An 18,578-nucleotide genomic window follows, 5' to 3' on the forward strand; every position below is an offset into this window, starting at 1 on the left:
TGAATAGGACTAATTCCTGTTCCTGTTCCCTCTTTCCTGCCCACAGCTCCAGAATAGCAGCCGCCATGGGTTTGCATTGTGCTAACCCAGGCACACTAATGTGTAACCCACTCCTCCTCCCCAGGAGCCATGCACCTCCAAAAACGCTTAAACAGATGCACCTAGAGAAAAACATTTTAAGGCAAACTTACGGGATCATCCACTCCTGCCCCTTACCTACAACTTCCCAATAAAGGAAAGGCCTGTAGCCACGAGGATCCCAAACCGTCTTCCTTTCAGAATTGGGAGTAAATACAAACGCTTAACGAAGTAGAAAATCTTAGCTAATATGCAGGGGGTTTTTTTTCCTATCACTTTGTAAATATTAGTCCTGCTGCTAATTGCCAGATCTTTGGCTGACAGGTGCTTAAACGGAAGCACTGACGTCCAGCCTGGGAAGCTTCAGGATGAGATGCTCTCAGCTTTGCCACTGATTAATTCATTGAGTGACCGTGATCTCTTCATGCCTCTATTTCCTTTTATAATAAATTGAACATTTTATGGGGTTACTTTGAGTTAAATAAGATCATGTAAATGGAGTGCTTTTAGAATGATAAAAAGTCATACAAATATGTTTTTATACTTACTTCAGTGTACCACCTGTTTCCTCCCTCTTCCGTAGCTCTCGTAAGCACCCACCCATCCCCTACCTCAGTCCGGCCCATCTGACTAAAATATACCAAGTAAACCTACTTCTTCTCCTAGTGCGTACTCCCCTACTGCACTCCTAGACAGACACCCCAGGAAGAACACTGTGAGGCAAATGTATGGGATTATCCACGCCTGCCTCTAAAATGCAACTTCCCAATAAATAAAAGACTTGATGCCAACCTATAATGAAAAGCTTGTTTTTATAAATGTAGTAAAGTATTTCCAGTATTATTCTGCTAAGTGATCTCATCTTAACATTGTGAAATAAAACAAAAATTAATTGGAAAACCTGTTATTAAAATACCTCATTTTATATTGTTTCCCATGCCTGGACTCAGAAGGAAGAAAAAAAGTTGAATGAGAATAAGAGCTTGAATTTATTGCATACTTACCTTGAGCAGAGCACTCTGCTAACTGTTGTCAGTTGTGAAGTTCAAAGCATGACTCATTCAAATGTCAAGTGAGCAGCACATCAAAGGTTTTTTAACTCATTCATCAGGAAACCAGCCAGATGGTGCAAAAAGAAGTAGAAAGATGCAAGTATTTATAGAGGATGAAAAACAAAGGGGAACGCTTCAATAAAACTTGTAATTTAGACACAAAACTGCTTCATGTCCTAGAAGGCAGGAACAGTGTGATCTTGGGGCTATCTTTTCAACCCAAAGACCCTTTCCATCTCTTCTGGACAAAACTCATTCGCGTTGTTCTTTCCCAAGAACAATTTGTATTGCTAGCAGTTTCCTACAGGTTAACTTTTACAGTACAGAATTGTAAAATATCCTAAACAATAAGAGCAAATTCCAACCAGCAGATATCCTAATCAGTAAGTAACAAATCCAACAAAAGTGCCCACCACCGAGATAATCCCCCAAATAGGTCTACACACAACTCCCCCTCCAGTTAACTGCTTAGTAAGTCACTAAGGGATTAACTAACTCCCAAATTTGGGTAATTGCTGTTAATAGCACTTTATGCATGTTCTACAGAAAAATTAATATTCATTACATGAGATTATACAATTCTGAAAAATGATTATCAGTAAGCTCATTTACACAGGTAAGGAAACTGAAAACAAAGGAGGTAAAAATATTTGTCCAAATTCAGCATAACAAATGATTACCCAGATTTGTTTAATTATTAAATCCTTGCTTCCCTTGCTACAATGCCTATACTGACAAAAGAAAAATGTTTTAATTGATATACAGCATACATATGGTAGAGTGTATAAATTTGAAGTATACAATTTGATGACTTATTTTTATTATAATTACATACACTATTATACTAGTTTCAGGTGTACAACATTGTGATTAGACATTTATATACCTTACAAAGTGATCACCACAATCTAACACGATACACAGTTATTATGATATTGATATTTATATTCCCTGTGCTGTACATTATTTCCTGTGACTTATTTTATAACTGGAAGTTTGTGTACTTAATCCATTTCCCCTTTTTTCACCTATCTTTCTACCTTCTCCCCGTGCCGTAATAACTACCAGTTTGTTTTCTTAGAGTTTGTTTCTGCTTTGCTTTGTTTGCTTGTTTATTTTGTGCTCTAGATTCCACATATAAATAAAATCACTTGGTATTTGTCTTTCTCTGCCTGGCTTACAAGTATTTCACTTAGCATAATACCTCTAGGTCTATCTATATTGTTGAAAATTTCAAGATTTCATTGTTTTTATGACTGAGTAATATTCCATCTCTTCTTTACCCATTCATCCATTGATGGGCACCTAGGTTGTTTCCGTGTCTTGACTATTGTAAATAATGCTGCAGTGAACATAGGGGTGCATACATCTTTTCAAATTAATGTTTTAGATTTCTTTGGATAAATACGTAGAAGTGGAATTGCTGGGTCAAGTGATAGTTCTATTTTTTCATAGTTTGAGGAACCAACAGGGCATGAGGGTTCCATTTTCTCCACAGCCTTGCCAACACTTATTCTGTATTGTGTTTTTGATGATAGCCATTACGACAGGTGTGAGGTGATATATCATTGGGGTTTTGATTTGCATGTTACTGATGATTAGTAATCTTGAGCATCCTTTATGTCTCTCTTTGGAATGAGTGACGTACTAACTAACACACACAACATGTGTGGCTCTCCAATACATTATGCTGAATAAAAGAAGCCAGACACAAGAGGCTACATAGTACACGATTCCATTTATTTGACATTCTGGAAAAGTCCATACCATTGGCATAAAAACAAATCAGTGGTTATCAGGGACCAGAAGTCAGAGGAGGAATTAATTTCGAAGAGAAATGAAGGGATCTTCAGGGGCGATGCAGCTGTTCTTTATCTTGATTGTGGTGGCAGTTACACGACTTTATACATTTCTTAAAACTTACATAACTGTACTTTGAAAAGGTCAATTTTTCTATTTGCAGATCATACCAAAAAAAAACAGAAAAAAGTAAGATGTACCACACAGTCCTTTACAAAAAAAGGAAAAGATTTACTGTTAGTCATTCAATTACACATAAGTAGTCCTATACTATGTGCAGAACCACATCTATCTTCAGATACAAGCCAATGACCACAATTCAGGGAATAGATCTCCACCAGCCCTGAAACTTTGGCCAACTGCAGGATGCTCTTAGAGGACTGGTCTTGGCTTAATTATCTTGCAGTAGGCATGAAAAATGTGCTGTAGTTGTTTTGCATGAATTACTTACTTCTGGCAACCAGGGAGCTATAAAGGACTGGAGAAGGTCTAAAAATACTTGTCAGGATGGGCAAGGTGAGCTTCTCGTGTCTTGTGAAATTGTTATTCCACCTGGGTGGCTTCATCAGTGGTTATCCATCATTGTCAGAGCCTATGCCTTAGTCTGGGAGCATGCCACCTTGTCTTCTGCTTTACCTCCCTCCAGAACTTTCTTTATTCCTTATCATTTTGTCATTAAGAAACCTCATGTTCCTATACTGTGTCTGCTGGCATCTTTCAAACAATCATGTCCCCTGTGACTTCTATGAAATATTCCTCCCCAAATCTACCTTCAACAGGAAATCAGACGGGGCTGGTTGAGCTGTTAGGCTGTCCCCTTCTATGGGCACTGTCTCAGTTCTTCACTCTGGATGCTGAGCCCACTGATCCCCTGAGGCGTTGGTCCCTCAGTAAATGCTCTTCCTTTGCCCTCCCCTTTCCTCTGTTTCCCAATATTCTAAAAGCTTCTCTATCCTTACTTTTGCCCCTCAGCCTTGTGCCTGGGTTGTCACTCATTCCATTGCCTCAGGATTGTTCTTGGAGAGAGCTACCGAAGGCTTTTGATCCAGTGAGTATGAAGAAAGAAGAAAGTTTTCTTGACCCTTCTACCCCCAGGTCAAGCATCCAGGAGACTAGTTGGACTTTTCACATCACTGTTAGTGATTGACTTTTAGCATGACCTCTGTGCTAATAGCTATCAATAGAAGAGAGCCCTCCATGTTCTATGCAAATTACTATATGAACAAGTCCCTGAAAGTTCTTTTATGTTGTGAGCCCTGAAGCTAGGTTCAGTTGCACTGTTGTAAATGCCTAAAATATGTTACCTCCCACCACAGCAAACATAAATTAAGTGCATCCCTCATAGAGCTGACGATTGTTTTTCTAAGAGTAGATGTGACAGACAGACCCTGAGGAGTGACCACAAATCATAATATAAAATCAGTTTAGTAAGTAACAAGATGGGTAGCTCCATAGAGGTCCACCATTGGTAGACAAACTGAGCAAAATCTACAAAATCTGAGATTTGCCATTGTGAGATGACATGTGGTAGGGCAAGCTCATGAGAATAGAAGCCAAAATTTTAATTTTAAGTAGTAGTTTTTCAGTGCTATGGGTGAATCAGCTGCAATGGGCGCCTGTCCAGGCAGACTGAATCAGAGTCTATGGCACTGGGCCCAGGAATTGGCACTTCAAAATATCTCCCCAAGTGATTCTGCCTTTTGCCCAAGTTTGAGAACCCCATGTTCAGAGGCTCCAGAAGGAAAAGAGCCCCTTGCTATTCTACATTGATTTGTATAACCCTCACTACGATACTGTAAGGAAGGTACTCTCATTGACCCCATTTTAGAGATGAGAACACTGAAGCACAAGAGAGGTCGCACAGCTAGTAGGTGGTGGAGCCTTGATTCGAAACCAGGTAATCTGGCTTCAGGGTCCAAGATAATATTTCAATAAGACTATTGATAGGAAATAGAACAAGCAAGCAAAATATTAGGGCATGTGGAAGAAAAAGGATGGGAGGAAATGAGAGGCAAATGAGAAAATCATTCTATAGGAACTAGAAAATTATTCTGAAAACAGATGTGGCTTGCAGCCTGGAGAGGTAGGTACAGGTTTGATGAAATGCTTTGCCTCACAGCTGTGCAGTGGTTTTAATGACAGCCCCCAGGCCATGCAAACTCTGTCACGAGGAAGGAATAAAGTATGGCCAGTAGACTGTGCATGAAATGCATACTGATATATTTGAGAAAGATGTTTACATGAGTTAACTCTTCATCTTAGCATCTAGAATGTCCCATGAGAGAAATATGCTGATCTCTGAACACTCTGCCTAAGGAAGTTTTTGTTCCACTGTATGTTATTTTCCTATTGTCTAAAAGGCTTCCTTTCTTGTCTAACCTAGATGGACACCATGATGTCATTCTGATTTGCCCTCTCCTGACCTAAAGAATAATGAAATTGCAGCCCTTGAAAACCCTTCTATTCAGAGCCAGGATGCTATAAAAACTTATTCAGATATGAGACAATTGTCCTGATAACATCTAGTCTAGACATAGGAACCGTCTCGTGAAAGAAGGTACAATCAGAATCTTTTAGTCTAGAGTCAATGTCTTGAAAGAAATTTTCTAAAAACCTGATTTTAATGTATGTTATTTTTGAAGAGAAAGTAAGAGAGCAAACATCTTTCCCAGGTCTTCACCGGAGCAGTTGTGTGTCTTTTTTCTGCATCTGTGAGAGCTTTTCTGCACCCATGTTATAAATAATTGAACATGTGACTGACAGGCAGAACTTCTTTTTCTGCAGCCACAAGCCTCTGTTCACCTAAACGAAGGTGCTGAGAGGCTGGCCACTCACTGTCCCAGCATGGGAATGGCCTTTCCAGAGGTCCCGCCAGAGTAGTCATGGACCTGTTCAGGGACTGGCCTGTGTTGCCTGCCGTAAGGAGGGCCCTTGGCCCTTTTTTTCATAGAGCGCTGTTATTTGCTAGACCTGAGAACGGGGAAAAATTTATCTTCCTCTGGAGAACTCTTCCGCTAATTTTGGTGCCACTAAAGTAGCAAACTTAGATGTTGCAGCAAAAGACCCACCCATGTTATTCTAAAGCAGAACAGACCAATAACCCAATTCAGTTTTAATTACCTGAACTATTTTAGGTGCTTCTAATTAACACAAATCTTACCATAAATCATAGGAAAGTTCTTTGCTATTGCTTTTATATTCATGCAATGAATAGTGGTTGAATGGATTAGAGGAAGGCATACCATCTACTCTAGTTGTTTTACTCTTGAGAATAACCCTCATCCCTTCTTTCCTGCCCTCTCCTCCCAGACATTCCCAGATACTTGACTATTTAGTGCTGTGGAAACCACTCAAATATTTTATATCTACTATGCTCTTGCCTTCCATCCTATTCCCTCTCAAAGTCTACCCCACACAGTCACGGAGTGGTTTCTCTAAAATGCAAGCCTGGTCATATCAGTCCCCTCCCTAAGATCTTTGATGGTTCCTTATTTTTCCACATTGGTTAAAATGTTATGGAAGGTGCTTCCCAACTTGATCCCAAACTGAAAGTACTTCAATCCAGTGTCACCCACCAACACACCCTAGGCCATTTTCCCCACTATGCCAAACTGTTCACAGCTTAACACAGTAAGCCAAGCACTGTCCCAACCTCATGCCTCTGAACAGGCAATTACCTCCGCCTGCAAAGTCCCCTGTCCCTTTGTTGGCTCCAAGCTGCCATCTCAATGACTACCTCTGTTCTGAAGGCTCTCCCGGTAACCCAGGCGAAATACATCCATCTCCCCACTGTGCTTCCTTTTCTCAGTTTCCCCCCATCTGGGCTCCTACATTGTTCACATGCCCACTGCAGTTACTCAACCAGTTTCCCTGCAGTTACTCAACTTGCTGAAGTAAAAATGTGCACCTGTTTTATCTTGAAATGGCTGCTACCAACAACTTTGTTCAAGTCAGCTCTCCTTTCTTTCTGGGTAGCAAACTCCCTGAACAATATTTCATTCTATCGGATCACTCTTCAGTCACTTCTGTTTGTTAAAACAATCTGGTCCTCTTAACAGTCTCCTATTTGGCTCAAATCTCCCTTCGTCTTCTCTGGGCAGACTGGCCTAGGCTGGGTAGGGGCACATGTGCTCTCTGACACAGTCCCCTTCTTACTTAAGGCATCAGAGGGAGGTGGTGGAGAAGGGGTCACTTTCCTCATCGGTTTCAGTAGTGGTGAGGTTGCTGGCAACCCTGCTGTTTTTCACAGCTGGTTGGTGTGTCAAAAGGGGAGGAGGAGGTTGTTATATAAAGAGTCAATGTGGCTGAGAGAAGCCTCAAATTCTCCGGTGAAGAAGACTCAGTCCCAAGAAGCTCCCCTAAGCATTGGTGCTTCCTTCCCAGGAGAATCATATGGAGCCAATCCCTTTTAAAATTTTTATAATTTTAAATCACAAATAAAAATCCATGTATCTTTTCAAAGTGAATCTAGCTTAGCATTTCTCAAAGTAAGCTCAGAAGAACTAAGGGATATCCTCTCAAGACATTGCTCAGTGGTAAACATCTGCAAAATGTCATATTCTCCAGAGTCACCATAGATATCAAAAGTTCTGAGAAGTTCTGCAGTAAATAAACCTGTCTAACATTCTAGAACCTAAGATTTTGCAAAATTATCTGAGCTCAGAATTTCCTGCCCCAACGTTTTACCCTGTGTGACATTTATTGACCCAGTTTGATGAGGAAGTGTTGAATGCCAGAAAGAATATTAAGAAATGGCAGCTATACTGTCCGGATCCATCCACTCTGTACTCCAGCTTCCAAAAATCAACAGTACAATTAATAGTAAAAAAAAATATGAGTGTGAGTTTATCAGTGAACCTATGGAAATTCTTCCTGATTAAGTTTTTGAAACCTTTATATAAAACATTTGTCAAAAGGCAGAAAGATTTGTTTTTGGGGGGTGGGTACCAAGAAGGAACAACACATTAATTTTAAATTATTTAATTCTAAGATTTGTAGGCATAGAGGGTCATACAAAATATATTTTACATTTTCTTATATGCCAGTGTTTTTATAGATATTATTAAACAGGTTATACTCAGGCTATGAAAATCATAGAAATCTGGATTAAATTTTGGCATGTGGTTTTATCAGGGTGTTATGAACCAAGTGAAAATATAGAAAAATGACAGCATTTTGTTATTTTCCCAAAGTTGTTGGATAGAAATAAGCATTTATCACCAAGCAAATATTAAGTTAGAGTGTTTAGAAACATAATTCTAAAATTATTAAACTATACAAATAAAAGGAATTCTTAAAAAATGCCCATAAGACCTGGTTTTTTGTTTCGTTTTCAAACTAACTTAATTCTCCTGCTCCAGTCAAATATTTCAGATCTCCTCTCAGTGGAATCAGGCTGATTACCTAAGGGTTCTAGGCACCTGAGAATGGTGTCTGCCTTCCCGTTACCATGCCAACTCCTGCAGCTACAAATCAGGGATTTCCCCTCTTCTTTCCCAGTCTTCCCCCCAGTGAGGGAGAGACACTCACTCCTACCTTGGAAAGAGCACTATTTCTAATTATAATGGTTTCCTCTCCTCCACTTTTGTGTGAGAAAGAGGCTTGACATGAAATTCTTTGTCTTTTTAGATATGACTCTTGTTTTCTCACCATTCTTACTGACATCTTTGTGTATGCAGTGGATGGGATCCCAGTGCATTTACATAGCAACCAGGAAATCAGTCATTCGGAGTTGCCATGGTAGCAGGAGGGAGGGGAAGGGAGAAGTCCATTTTATCACCGTCGGCTGTGTCCCTTCCTGGAAGCCTGCAGAATTTTTAGACAGAGGTTATTATGAACACAGCAACAACAAAAGTGCTGGTTGGCATCAAGACGACTGTGTAGCATCACAAAGCATGGTACAGATGAGGGTGTGAGCGAGCGGGTGGCAAATGTTACAAGGTAAAGGGTGTTGCCTTCTCCCCACCCCCCCACCCCCCCACCCCACCCCCGGGGCACAGAGGGTGCTGCTAGGTCTCGCTAAGTCCACAGCGGGAAGTCCACACTGAATTGCCCTGGAGTTTCAGGTCTGCAAAGGAAAAGCAGGTAACCTACGTTGTGCAAGCAGAGCGAGTGTCTCGGGCTGGGTGGGGGCACAGCTCTACTTTTATGGTAAGAGGAAGCCGGGAACTGAGGAAGTGGGGCAAAGGGTGCTGTCCCAAGAAAAACGGAAGTGTCTAAGTCTTATTTCCTGCCACATCTGCTTCTGCAGCTGAAGGTTGTCATATTTCAAATTTTTAAAAAAGAAAGTCATGTGAGGTTAGCCAGTGGCATTATCTTTTATAGGCATGATAATTAGAGTCCTCTGTTGTTAGGCAGATTATGATTTACAATAGACAATAGGGGCCATGCCTCCTGAGAACAGACGTGGCTCCTGGATTTACTTAGTCTGACCTTTGGGGAGCCAGAACTGACCTACAACTGATCACATTTGTAAATGAATTTGAGAATACATTATTTGATTTTGACTTCAAATGACAATATCCTAATGGTCCGGGAGATAGAAATGTTACACTGTAATGTAGCTCTTTTTCTTTATAAAGTGAGAAAAATCCTCTCATCTTTCTTTTTTTGAAAAAGCAGAATGTTACTCTTTTTCTCTTTTGAAGATGAAATAAACAAACTCTTCATTTCCATCCCCTTTTCCTCAAAACTTCCTCCTTCTGTTACCAAACAGAAATTGGGGTTCTGTTGCCCGCCACCCCCCCTAGGCAAATTCTAGAGGCAGAAGTTTGGTGAAGAAGAAAAGAGATCTTTTGTTCAAAAAGCTACACAATTTCAGAATAATGGCAGGCTTCTGCCTCAGAGCCCATCCCCTCTAGAACAGCCAAAGGAAATGACCCTGCCACCCTCTGCCAGACCAGTCCAAGGCTGTGCCCAGAATTCCTTTTCCCACTTAAAATACCATCCTTTGGAAAACCACAGGCAGCTGCTACACAATCATCTATGTAGCACCTCAGCTTCTTTCTCCATAACTGTCAGGCCTCAGGCTCCTTTCTGGAGTCTGTGCAAGGGCGCACCGCCACTTACTGCCACAGCTTCCTGTGTCAGGGCCTGGGGCCTGCCACCAGGCTACGCGGCTTCCAGGGCCCACTGGTCCCCAAGTGCTCTGGCCCACCTGTCCATGCCACAGATCCCAGAGAAAGAGCCACTGTCTGGAACACTCCGTGCAGCAGTAAAAGACAATGTGTCACCTATGGGTCATGGCCGGGGCATGTGTCCCTGGGATGCCTGGGGTGTGGCCCAGTGCGACTGACTAGGTCTCAGTGCCAGCTGGCCCCAGCAGGGCGAGTGAGGGGAAGAAAGGGCATGTTTCTCCCTTTCTTCCGTTTAAATCTCCTGGCCCAAACTTCCATGCCCTCCAGAAGTGTCTAGCTCCTCAGTCGATCGGGTCTTTTCCCAGATTAGACTGACAGGTCAGCACCCCCCCCTCTGGCCATGTACCGAAGGGAGAAGAAGTGCCTTGCACTAGCCTCCTGCATGCTCTGTGCAAGGCTTCCTCCTGCAGGGTCTCTGCTCCAGGTTAGGGAAATCTGTTGTCACAAGCGGTACTAGCAGTGTGACCTCACCCGAGCGACCTGGGGTGTTTCCTGTGGCCCTTCCCTCCCTTTGACCGTCCTCTGCCCACTGGTTGTCCAGGGCTACCTGTATCCCCCCCATTCCCTGTGTTCGTTTCAGTGCATGGCTCCCGCATCCATCCTTCCCACTAGAGACTTCTCTACTCTCACTTCCCTCACATTCCATTTAGCAGCAATTCTTACAAGTCTGGTTTCAAAATATATTCTGAATTCAGTCTCTTCTCACCACCTTTATTGTCTGTTGTATTGAAGCCATTATCATCTTTCTAAATTCTAAAAGAGCCTTCTTACTGCTTTCCAGTTTCCACATCCTGGTCTCCATGCAAGTAAAATCACTTCATATCCTGTTCAGACCATTCCACGGCTGCACATGGCACCCAGAACACAATGCCACGGCTGCACATGGCACCCAGAACACAATGCCACGGCTGCACATGGCACCCAGAACACAATGCCACGGCTGCACATGGCACCCGGAACACAATGCCATGCCTGCACATGGCACCCAGAATACAGTAATGGTCCATAAAACTCTGTGCGATACGGCCCCTGACTACCTCTCCATTCTCATACCCTGACACTTTCCTATTTGTGCATTGCACTCTACCCACGCTGACCATCTTGCTGTCCTTTGGACACACCAGGCATTCCTTCATCTTAGGGTCTTTGCACTTGCTGGAATACTCTTCCCCACATATTAACAGTCCTCCTTCCCTCACTTACTTTAAGTCTCCAAACACCCTCTCCTACAGAAGGCCTTTTGTATCAGCCTGGGTCTTAATATAAAATAGAAGTCACACAATTTTCTAGGAGAAGGAAAGGGCTGGTTACAGAGGCGTGTGTAGGGTTAAGGAAACCAAGATCTGACGCCATGTCTAGGCTTGAAGGGGCAAAGGGAAGAAATAGTGTTACAGGAGCACAAAGAAAGCTGCAGGCCTGGAGACTCACGGGAATGCCCAGAAAAAGCTGTGGGGACTGAGGGAGGAAATTGGGGCCAGAGCAGAGTAAACTCACTGGGGAACAAACACGCTGACTTCGCTTTCTGCGTATTGGCCAAACACGGCTGGAAACCAGAGTCAAGGGAGTCAGGGTAATGCAGCATTGGGTACTGTACGCGTTATCTACTGTTGTGTAACAGATTACCCCAAGACACAGTGACTTCAAACAATAAACATTTATTATCTCTTATAGTTTCTGTGGGTCAGGATTTCAGAAGCAGCTAATCTTGATGTTTCCATGCTGGTTCTCATGAGATTGCAGTCAAGAGGTCAGTTACTTGAAGGCTTGTGCAGGGTGGAAGATTCGATTCTAAGGTGGCTCACTGACAGAGCTGGCGAGTTGTTGCTGGTTGTTGGTGGGACACCAAAGATCCTCCCCAGATGGGGCTGTCCCAGGGCTGCTTGAGTGTCCTCCCAATGTGGCCCCGGCCTCCCCCAGAGTGAGTGGTCCAAGAGGCCAAGATGGAAGTGACCATGCCTGTTAGGACCTAGCCTTGAAAATCTTACACTGTCACCTCAGCCTCATTCTCTTAGTCACACAGATGGGTTCTGAGTTGATATCTACAAGGAGACCACGTGAGGGTGCGAACAACAGGGGACAAGAATAACTGAGGGCTATATTGGAGATACCATGGGGCACAGGGCAAAGCAAAGAAAGGTGGAGAATGAATCGAATCCGATAAGGTAGCGTGGAAATCAGAAACTAACCAGCACACTTCCTTGCCCATTCTACGTAAAATATTGCATGCATTCCCACCACTCTGTTCCCCCTTACTCTGTTTGATTTTTATTCACAGGACTTAATGGCACCTGCAATATCATATATTTCTATATTAACTATTTTATTTTTGATTCCCTTACTATCATAGCAATTCTATGAGATAAGAGAGTTATTCGGTTTTGTTTCCTGCTGGCACCAAATAGGTTTCCAATAAATACTTGTATATTTAAATGTATAAATTATACCCAATTTCAGGTAAGAAGTAAATGCTTTTAGGTGACCAATTCCGGTGACATCCCCATTTTGTAAACTGAAAGGTCACCCCCTTGCCCCTCCAGAAAGAATACTACTACTCAGCAAACTGGAGTTTGTCTGCCTCTGGGAACAAACTCCAGAGTTTCTTGGTCCTTTCTCCCTCTTCATTTTCTTTTATTCTCTTTTATCATTCCCTTAAGGTATTGGTATTTTTTCCCCTGAATTTTAAAACCAAGTATTCTTATTTCTTCCTCTTAAATGTAAATTAAATAGTCTTTTGTTTATTAGGCTCTTAGTTGACTTCTCTTTTCAGAGGTTTTATTTTAAAAATGACTCTCATGAGAAGAACCCCTTCTGCTCAATCCTCCTCCTTATGTCCTCTTTTCTTTATTCCTGAAATCTGCCAAGGGCACCTGAGGGAAATTCTTGTCCTGTGTGGTGCCTGTGAGGCTAAGGAGGTTGGAAGAGAGCAAATCCCAACAGAAAATGTTCTCCCAGGCACCGGGGAGCTCTGTGGAGCCCACCATGAGCCCACGTTCGAGATGTTTTCTCCCACTCGGAAGAAGGCGGTCTCAGGAACATGGGCACACAATCGGGAGAGGGCGGGAGGGTGGTTTTTCTCCTCTATCAGCCCTACAAGGTGCATTATGAACAAGTACCTTTGCAGATTCAAAGCTGGAGAGACATCATCTCTTATGTTAAGAAGCAGGATTCAATGCAGTGGAGGAAACAAGCTGATTGTCAAAGTGGGTGAAAAGTCACAGCTGTTTAAAATTTTATTTGTTTGTTTGTTTGTTTGTTTTAGAGAGAGAGATAATGAGAGAAACATGGATTTGTTGTTTCACTTATTTATACGCTCATTGGTTGATTCTTATATGTGACCTGACCAGGGATCAAACCTGTAACCTTGGCTTATTGGAATGATGCTCCAACCAACTGAGCTACCCAGCCAGGGCTATAAAGATATAACTTAACAACACATGTTCAAACTTATTATTGGTCCACACAAAACCTACACAGAGGTCTTTATTGTAACTTCTTTGGGTAGTGGGGTACTCCTAATTTCACTATCTAGAACTAGAAGCTTTTATCTTTTGTTGATGCTAAACCTCATCATTTACATATATTATAAATGTAAGTAGTGAGTTTCTGCTATTCTTTTAAATAAAGTCCATTCATTCACTTAACAAAGATTTAGTGAGTGCTAACTATGTACCAGTCACTATCAAGATCCTGGCTAACCAAGATAGGCACACAGTTATCTTCTTAAAAATTTAGGGGTAGACAGGTGTTTTTTAGTTTCCCATCTGATGATGGTCATTGGAAATAGTGGGTCTTTGAAGAATTTCCTGGACTGTTACAGAATAAAATGTCTTGCTAATAATTAAGAAAACTCATTCATTCTGAATACTCTTTCTTTTTTGAAATCTTATTTTTCTCCAGGATATCTCCTCAGCTATGATATGTACAACTTCCTTCCCTCTTGACTATGTTATTTGAGATCATCGCTGTCACCTTCTTCATACACATAAAACCACTGGTGAATATAATCCTTAAGTAAGGGGGCCAGTAATATAGTTTCCTACCCTGATGGATGGCAGAGTGCCAAGTGTGTTTATAGTGTATTGGTGGGTTTTTAAGTCATATTCATGCTGTCAGTTTTCAGTTAGCACAACTCTACATTCTAGATGCGAACACTTGGGGGTGGAGAATTAGGAGGAAGGCACACAAATATTTTATCAGCAAACAGAAGATTTGCTGTGGTCTGAGTGAATGACACTATTCTGAGCTCGGAAGAACTCAATGACAGTAACTGATCTTGAGCAGGCAAGCCACTCTTTTCATTTTAAAACACAACCATACACGGCAATGTATAAATCATGGCAAACTTGCTTACTAACTAACTGTAGGACTTAATTCCTTTTAATTATAAATCAACCTACAGATATCTGGCTTACCTTCTTCCTCCTAAAATTCATCTCTGTGCCTCACCTGTCATGCTTTTGCTTCTATTCATATATGCAACAAATGTTTATTGCACACCTTCTATGTGCTGTTCACTAAGCATGGTGGGAGATACTAGAGACACAGCCCTGAGTAGGACACTACCTGTGTATTCTCGAATTCCACACATGGTGGAGGATAGAGAAAGGGGCGTGCACAGCGACAACACAGTGTGACAAGAGCTACCACCAGGGTGAGTGAGAGCTGATTTGTGGCGGAGGGGGTACACCTAACCCAGCTATTTTCTTTTAGAAAATCATACAAGTAAAAATATCAATTTGCTAAGGAATCTTGCTTATTTTGCCAGGTCACTAATCTGAGATTTCCATATCTACTATACACCACACAACTTTTATCTGTTGAAATTGCCCTGTGTATCCATACAAGTAAGACTTAAGAGTGTCAAATAACTTCTTACTCAAGTAACTGCCATCATTTTTAACATTTCATAGGAAGTTACATAGAATGTGTTGCACTACCAAAAAATGTACCTTACAAGTTTACATATTTGCAAGAAGAACAATCAATTGACAAAACTTTGTAAGAGCTTTCTACATATAGTGAAACTTCCTTAAAATCTAAGTAAATAACAGATTTTTCCTTCTGGTTTAATGTTATTTCTTCAGGTTCTTTCCTCTTTCAACATTAGTATTACATTTTCCTCCTTGCCATATCCTCTTCCCATTTTCTGATCACCAAGAACATTTTCGGTGATATTTAAAGAAGAGTTGGTGGTTTGTTTGCTCATTCTCTTAGAAACTTGTAAAATGTATGCTCTTGTGCTTTCAAAGTGGTCTTCAGTGGGGCCTAATTTTTTCAATTCACTTAAAGTTAACAAATATGTAGGGGGCACCCACCACATGCCAAGCACTGTTCAAAGTACTGGATACACAGAGAGAGAGAAGCCCTTGCCTTCGGGGAGCACTCAGCCGAGTTACTAAATTCAAGTGGAGTCCGGTAGAAGAGACAGATTCACCACCCCACAATTAACATCACAATTCCCTCTTCATCTCCCATGGTTCAGTCTCTGAAGTTCTATCATAGGAAAAAGGAGAACCTTAAAACTTAGGAGAAAAGTGGAGCTGGAGAGACCCTAAGCAAACCTGAGAATATTCTTTATAGCATGAAAGTCAACAAAGGTAGAATGCCTCCGAACATCTTTTATTCTCCACACTTTTGCCAGCCTGTTTACCATCAAAATAAATTACCCTGTCTGGTCGACATATTTAGCATGGAAAAATCAAGTCGTGCCTTTCTGCCTTGCATATAAATTATTGGAGTTCTTATTCTATAGCTTTTCTCCCAAGATATTTCAAAATGGTGCACTCCTGTGATATTAATCTCCCTGATTTATATCCTTTAATTCTGACATTCCTTTCAAAGGACTGTTTTTCCAAGGCTTTGCTTGTGCACAACGTTCCCTAACCTCTGTCATGCTTTGTTGCTGACTCCCTGCTCTTGACCTTGTTTCCTGCCGTCCCTGATACTCTGTATATGTATGTATCTTTGAAGACATTTTAAAGGGGACGTGTATTTCTCAGAATTACTTTCTGTTTTTATGGGAAGAATGCATTTGGTTTAAATCCTTCTACTACCCTGGTTGACAATTCAGCCCTGCCTTCTGCTGGTAGACAGTTTGGAATTCTTCCCGCTTAGGGGAAGACCAGAACTTCAGACACATTGTAGGCAGTCTCTACTCAAGAAGTGTCTACCTTCATCCTTACTTGGCTGGCCAAACTCCCCATCAGCACAGCTGGCTCTTTCTTACCTACTTTCGACCATCTTCTGCCTTCTTCCTTTTTGTGTCCTTACCTCCTCTGTGTCATTCAGCAACAAGACCTCCGGCTGCACAATTAGCTCTCCTCCAGCTCTCCCAGCTTCTGCCCACCCTTGGCCTCCAAGCCCATCCCTTCCTCCTTCCCATCCACATGTGTATGTGTTTTCTCATGAAGTGTTAGGAAAGCAAATTTCTTCAACTCATTCATCACTGACAATCTCCCAAGGCTTTCTGTATGTAACAGGTGACAACACAAATGAGTTCAATTCTGGTGACATTTCAGGCAATACCAGAGGAGAACCTGTGGGGGTTGGGCGGTGGGCTTCACACCATTCCACTTAATCCCCTAGTTAGCCCTGCCCAGGGCAAAGGGAACGAACTCTTGCCTCAAACACTTTGCCCTCTCCGGAGGAACAGTTGGCCGCCACTCTGGAACCCCCTTGACACACTAGCTTTTATACTGGGCTATGAGACCGGGACTAACAGTGTTCAATTGTGAGGGTCAATGCTTCTCTCTTAAGAAGGATTAGTTCTGCTCACTGCACCCCCTGACTCTCTGTGAACCAAATAAGATTCAGTCTTCTTGGCGCTTAACAGCTGGGGATTGGCTCAGATGTCTGGGGGAGGAAACGATTCTGTGACACGTGGATCACATCACGGTTATTCCTCTTTACGAAGAAGTCTTCAGAGAGACTTCTATTTCCTTGAGCTGATCCAAGAAATGCCTGGAATTCTGGTTTTTCCATGATAAAATAATAGCTCAATGATTTGTTTATTGTAATGACTATTTGGCACATTTAAGCAAGTCATTAAACGCATGATCGATGTATATGAGTGGACAAGACTTATTAATATGTAATTCCACCTTATTCCCGTTTCACTTTTCCCTCTTCATTGCAGCCCACACAGACACTCGAGGAGTGGCGTTGCTGGTGCCGTCTGTGGTTCCTCTCCGATATATATAATAAGAAACGGTAGAGACCACAATGGCCAGGAAAGTAGAGAGGTCTTAGCCAGAAAAGGCAAGTCAATCAAAAGAGTAAAGAACTAGCTGGGCATGGCCAGGGTCGGGGAGAGAGTGGGGAATAAGGGTGTAAAGAGATTAGAGGAAGAGTTGGAGGATTTGACATATGAGAAGCTCTGAGACAGCTGTGAGGCGGCGGCACTGGAGAGTGCAGGAGGGAATGTGAAGAGTGTTTCTGGCTGATAAATTCATCTCTTTAAAGTTCATCCAGAAATGCAAGTGAGAATAGTTTTCTTTCCTTTTTTTTATTCCTTTTTAAAATCTATTTTTTAAATTACTTTTTATTGCCAGACTTTTCTTCTTATAAGGAAATCACTGCATAACAGAACCAAGAGTTGCCCCAGGATTCTTTAGGATTATCTATATAGCAAATACATAGAATTTGGCAAGCATGTACCATGGTTTCCTGCAATTTTCAAACAACAACAGTAAAACAAACAAACAAATAAAAATGAGGGGTGGGGGTGCCTTCTTATCCCATGACCATCTTCTCATACAAAAGCAGTTTTGGAATTTCTGCCAGTGATGTCCTTTCATTATATAAAATCTTTTAAATACCTAGTATGTGACAAGCAATGATGACTAGAATGTAGCCCTAGCCTTAAGGGGCTCAAATAGTGAGTGAGGTGGACATACAGCAACTCATTAAAACAATGCAGTTGGTTGAGAAATGGAGATCGAGGTACGGGACCAGGCTCTGCTCCTGTGGTCAGGGAAGTCTTCTGAGGGAAGGTGAGTCTGCCAGGGTGAGCAGAGGTTGCCAGGAGACAACATGGAGGAAGGAATAGGGCGTGTTTGGCATAAAGAAGAGCATCTGGCAAGATGCAGAGGAGGAAAGAGCGTGAGTCCACGAGAACCCTGCCGTAAAGGTGGATGTTGGATGGGTGGTTGTGGGGTTGCAACAGATTAAATAATAAAGTTAGAGTGTAGTTGCATAGCATTTCAGAATGCCTTCTACGCATGCCATGCAAGGGAATTAAAATTCACATCCTGTAAGTTATGGGGAGGGGCGGTATGAAAAATTTTAGGTGGGCAGAGTGACATGCTCAACTCATTTCAGAAGCGTACTTCTAGAGGTCCTGGTGAAGAAGAGAGGCTGGAGGCAGGAGGGAGTATGGCGGTCACATATGTGCTAAGACAGTTGCAGGGTTAACAGAAGGTAGGGGTGGGTGTTGNAGCAGAGGTTGCCAGGAGACAACATGGAGGAAGGAATAGGGCGTGTTTGGCATAAAGAAGAGCATCTGGCAAGATGC

This window comes from Sturnira hondurensis, unplaced genomic scaffold (genome assembly GCF_014824575.4).
Source record: "Sturnira hondurensis isolate 20B ecotype Veracruz unplaced genomic scaffold, ASM1482457v3 Scaffold0008196, whole genome shotgun sequence".
NCBI classification, from domain to species: Eukaryota; Metazoa; Chordata; class Mammalia; order Chiroptera; family Phyllostomidae; genus Sturnira; species Sturnira hondurensis.